The sequence below is a fragment of the Tenrec ecaudatus genome, chromosome 13 (genome assembly GCF_050624435.1).
Source record: "Tenrec ecaudatus isolate mTenEca1 chromosome 13, mTenEca1.hap1, whole genome shotgun sequence".
NCBI lineage: Eukaryota > Metazoa > Chordata > Mammalia > Afrosoricida > Tenrecidae > Tenrec > Tenrec ecaudatus.
Genome location: NC_134542.1, coordinates 123,965,804 through 123,971,428, shown reverse-complemented (window position 1 = coordinate 123,971,428; position 5,625 = coordinate 123,965,804). Strand labels below are relative to the sequence as shown.

Sequence of the window (5,625 nt, the reverse complement as noted above, 5' to 3'; positions counted from 1 at the left end):
ACCCAATGGATCACCACTGTACCGGCAGAACTGTAGAATTATGCTTAGAATGGCCATAATAAATGATTATATATCATATGCTACCACTTGTAATGGCTGATTGCTGGCTAATTCTCTTTAGTTTAATTAATATTTCTTTCCATCTTATTTTAATGCTTCTTTTGCTTATAAAATCCTTCAATATGACAACTTAAGTCTTGAATTTAATTCTTACCTTTGGGTTTTCTAACTACAGGTCTTTGCACATTTCACTTTAGTCTTCTCAAATGGCTTTTTGAAAATTTTCTGTTCAGCTTGTGTACTTCGTCAGTTCTTTTATTTGCTTTAGCGATTCTACTTTCAAGACTATGTTTCAGGGTTGTCTAGCACCTACTTCCTCTTCTCCCTTATGTTTTAAATTTAATTTTTTTATTACTTCATGTATGATATTTTTGATATCATCCTTTTTGTTTGGTCAAGTTAGGTGCATCAGAGCTATTTTTGAGATGGCCTGTAAATGTGTGGCTTTTTTGGACTTGTTTTGGACTTGTTTTAATTATCCTTATCTTCAACCTAATTTTCTTTGTGCAATTTTGGTCTATTTCACAGTCGGCCATTGACCTTGTTTTGACTAAATGTATGTGGTTCTACATTGTCTTTTCACAGAGAAATCCCAGAGGTCTAGGCAATTTGATTTGTGTAGATTTCACATCTAAAGTTGCCATTTGAAAAAATATTTTCTTTGAAGTAGTCTTTGGTCTTACAAGTTCTGTCATGCTTGTCCATCTTACTTTCTATCACCAAGTCTATATTTTCCAAATCCCAATCCTTTTGCATTTAATAGTTGCCTTCCAATCAGCAGTAATTATCAATGCATTCAGACTGAAGGACGTGGTAGAATGTAACAATATTTTGTCACTAGAGTTAGTCATTAGTGAGTGAATTTGAATAGTGGTGGTATTAGCTGGTCTCCTTTCCTAGGTGTGCAGGAGAGCCTGGCACATCCAGCACTGTACTTAACGAATGACCTTGATCTTTGTAACCATGTGTGCAGTGTCGTTCCTGAAATAGTAAATAGTAAGTCACAATCGTAAAGTACATATGATTGTTAATCATCTCATATGAATAAGGAATCCCAAATAAGATTTGATGCATTTGCATTTTGATGCTGGTGAAGAATATTGAAATATCACGGACTGGCAAAATACTGTTCAACTCTGTCTTGGAGAAGCATAGCCAGATTGCTCCTTAAAAGCAAGGATGTGAGACATCATTCACCTACTGTGAACGCGCTACTGGGAGGAAGTGGTCCCTTGAACAGGACAGCATGCTTGGTAAAGTAGAGGGACAATGAAAAAGAAAGAAGACCCTAAAGAGGGCTGGCACCATGGCTACAACTGTGGGCTAAAACATAACAATTGTGGACCTGGCGCCGCAGGGCCAGGTGGTGTTTTTGTTTTTTGGTCATACATAGGGTTTCTGTAAATCATGGCTGACTGGATGACACCCATCAATAACACTTATCCAAGTCAAATGACTATCCCAGTCCATTTCAGCTCACTAATGCCTAGAATACCAATACATTCGATTTCATTTTTGACAACTTCCAGATTTCTTAGAGTTATACTTCCTCTTCCACACTCTAAGTAGTAATAGATATGCTTCCCTTCCTATGGAGCCAAGCCCCCGCAGCAAATGAAGCGCCGGAAAGCTTTGCCACGTTGACTCTATTTTGAATGTGCCACTCCTCCACAGCTGTATTTTTAATGCCTTAAAACGGAAGGATTTGGGAGGGCCAGGTGGGCGGGCCAACCGGCAGGCAGTTCGGCAGGAGGCAGGTGCCCAGAGATGCGTCTGAGGCCCGCGTGGCCCTGGTGCCTTCCCAGGGCAGGGCTACCCAGTACGCGCTCCCCATGAAAAACCAGGGCGCACATGTCAGCCTGGGGAACGGCGAAGGTGTGCACCTGGACGAGGTCCGAGTCGGCAGCAGGTGTGGGAGCCATGCTTTGCAAGAGCGCCGAGGGTCTGCCGGAGGAGCTTTTCGAGTTGTCACACATCAAGACGGCCGTCAGCCTGGCCATCTGGACCTGATGCTGCGGGGCCTGCGCAAGGGCAACCTGCCCATCTGCTCCATCGTCACCAACCACGCCGACAAGGAGCGCTTCACCCCATGCTGCAAGGCGGCCACCGTGCTGCTCTACGAGGAGGCCACCACGAGTGGCAGCCCAAGCCTGGCACCTGTCCTCGACCAGCGGCTCCCAGCCCACCTCGGTGCTGGGTGTAGGCGGCCTGCGCCTCAGCTCCGGCTGCTCCGTCGGAGAGTCCCAGCCGTCCGACCGCAGAGCTGCCCAGAAATGTCACCAAAGCAAAGGGAAGCCACGTGTCCTCCAGACAGCCAGCTTTCCCCATCCAGATCCTGCCCTACCTCTACCTCGGTTGTGCCAAGGACTCCACCAGCCTGGACGTGCTGGGCAAGTACGGCATCAAGTGCATTCTCAACGTCACACCCAACCTGCCCAATGGCTTCATGCAGATTCCCATCTCCGACCACTGGAGCCAGACTTCTCCCAGTTCTTCCCCGAGGCCATCAGCTTCATTGACGAGGCCTGCTCCAAGAAGTTCGGGATCCTGGTGCACTGTCTGGCCGGCATCAGCCGGTAGGTGACAGTGACCATGGCCTACCTGATGCAGAAGATGAACCTCTCACTGAACGACGCATACGATTTCGTCAAGAGGAAGAAGTCCAACATCTCGCCCACCTTCAATTTAATGGGGCAAGCTGGACTTCGAGCTGACGCTAGCGCTGAGCAACCCGTACGCCAGCCACACGCCCGGCGGGCAGCTCTACTTCTCCACGCGCACCAGCCACCACCTCTTCCCGCTCAACAGGCTGGAGTCCACGGGAAGCGCCCAGGCCGGGAGGGAAGCCCAGCCTGCTCTCTATGGCCGGGCCCACCTGGCCGTTTTTAAAAGACACCCACGGACCCGAGTTTACTCTTCACCCAGCAGGTAAATCCAAGCACCGTGGAGCAGAGTGTTCGAGCCCTTCAGATTTACCTCCCTTCATCTTTTTAACAAAAAGTGTTATTTCCAGGCTACACCCAACAGTGGATAGTATAAACCAGTGTTTCATCCCTTGATCCTGAGAGAGAGAAAGAGAGAGAGAAATGTTCTCATATTGTTGTTCTCTATTTGAAAGAGTATAATTCCTGGTGATTTTCTGTTTGTCTTTCATGTAAAAAACAAAAACTACGTGCTGACCTTTTCTTGACCAAATGCATTTTGCACGTATGTGAAACCCCCGTTTCCACAGTGGGCCCTTCTTTTCTCAGAAGTAGCTACTATGTGATATTTTGTGTTTATGAAATATATTTAATGAGTATCATTTAGAGGGTAGTTAACCAGAATAACAAAGGTAGAAGGAAAGAAAATATCAAAATGGATGTCAGAAGACTGAAAGTTTCCCTCAGGCTAAGGCAAAAGAAAGAAAAGACAAAGTAAATGAACTGAACAGAAAATTTCAAAGGGCAGCTTAAGAAGACAAAATAAAATTATTATAATGGAGTGTGCAAAGGCCTAGAGTGAGAATCCAAAAAGGAAGAATACATATGCTCAGCATATCTAAAACAAGTAATTCCAGAAAAATTACAAACCTTGAGTTACAATATTGAAGATTCTATGAGCAAAATATTGAATGATAATAGGAAGCCCCAAAAGAAAATGGAAAAACTAGCATCACTGCACCAAAAAGAACTAGTTAACATTCAACCATTTCAAGAGGTATCAAAAGATGAAAAAACAGTGGTACTAAAGGAGGAAGTCCAAGCTGCACTGAAAACATTAGCAGAAACCAAGATTTCAGGAATTGATGGAATAACAACTGAAATGTGTTTGACTAAGCCAGTGATGTACTAGAAATACTTCCTGATCTATACCAGGAAATTCAGAAGACAGCTACTTGGCCAACTGACTGAGAAACCCATATTTGTACCTATTCTAAAGAAAGTTGCTACATAATGTGCATATTATAGAACAGTATCATTATTCTCACCTAGAAGTGAAGTTTTGCTGAAGATCATCAACAACATTTGCAACAGTATATTGACAGCTACACAAGATTCAAGCTGGATTCAGTAGAGGATGTGTAACAAGGGATATCATTGGTGATATCAGATGCATCTTGGCTGAAAGGAGAGAATAACAGAAAATATTTATTTGAGCCTATTGACTATCTCTCCCAATATGATTGCGCCTACTGAACCCATGAATAACTGTCGGGGGTGGCTACCCCACAGGCCACAGTACTCCATCCATCTGGGGGATCTTCTGCAGGTCACTTCGTATTCTCAGACACAAAGCTTGTTGTGGCATCACTTGAGGACTCCAGCATCAGGGTTGCTTCCGCATTAAACAGAGACCTTCAGTTTGCCCGCTCATTATTGACTTCATTCTCTCCTTCTGCAGACACTTGGCTCATCCCCATAAGACCCAATGCTCTTCTGTAAGACCGACACCATTCTGCGTGGCAGGATTTGCCATCTGGAGTTCATCAAACCAGAGTGTGAAATGAAGGATTTCTGCAAAGAGTTGAGCAAGAGCCTGCTCTCTGGGTGTTTGTCGGGGCTCCCACTAGACCTCGTAATGCTGCTTCTAACCTCTGAGAAATTAATAAAATGTCTTTAATTTGCCTGCTAGTGGGACCACTGCATTCCATGTCTTCTCCTGCAACTTCTCCTCCGCTGGATGCTGGGTCGCCTCTCGAACTGCGTGGTCAGCTCTTCTAGAAAAGATACCTTCTGTATCTTTTAATACTACATTCACCTGATTCTAAATTTCCTTCTCAGACTCTGTAGGCTGAGCATTTTCTAAATTAAGGGGAAATTTTGACCCCTGCTCAAGGTTTGTGCATGACAAACGTTTAAGAAGATTCCCCATGTTAAAGTACCTTCAACCAGTGCTGGCTGGTGATTCGGTCCTTGTCCCTCTACCTTTGTCTCTGCTTTTGTGATAAATATTTCAGCTATTTTAAAGGTCTCTGTCTGGCCTTGATCCTGGGGCCTCATGTCTCCCTCCACACGTGGGAACCTCAAGTGTTTGGATGTTCGGTGAGTTTACTCCGTGGGCTGCTGCTGCCTTAGGGTGCACCGCTCCACTGCTCACCGGCCCTGGGCTCTGTGAGGGTGTACCCGTTGGCCGGACCTTTGTAGGAGTACATCCCAGACCCCCAGCTTCCTAAAGGGCAGCTCTTTCCAGTCTTTGAAAGTGACCTTTTGCTTTATTTGTATATAGTGTTCTTGAGGGCCCCCCACAGCATCAGGTCTTCTATCCGTGTTCAATGATTCAAATCTGTTCTTCAGATTTTCTCAAAATTCGGGTGGGATATATTTAAAGTCATATGTTGATACCTTGGTGCCCACAGCCAGTGGTTAACACACACACACACACACACACACACACACACACACACACACACACGACTATACTGTTGACCCCCAGTTGTGGGCTCCCTCACATGGTAGGTGTCCCAGGCACAGGGGCTCTAAGAGGATACACTTTTCATTTGGGACAGTGGCTGGGCACAGACCTCAGCAACCTGCCTAGCAGTTACCCCCTACCCCCAAACGGACCAGAAGTTCCATCCTGACA

The 5,625-nt window shown here is 45.4% G+C and overlaps 2 pseudogenes; one reads left to right on the top strand and one right to left on the bottom strand.

Moving 5' to 3' along the window:
• The first annotated feature begins 2,019 nt into the window (after nt 1–2,019).
• On the top strand, nt 2,020–2,992 carry LOC142424080 (dual specificity protein phosphatase 7 pseudogene; annotated as a pseudogene).
• A 1,320-nt stretch (nt 2,993–4,312) lies between these two features.
• On the bottom strand, nt 4,313–4,914 carry LOC142424079 (CYFIP-related Rac1 interactor B pseudogene; annotated as a pseudogene).
• Nucleotides 4,915–5,625: the final 711 nt, after the last annotated feature.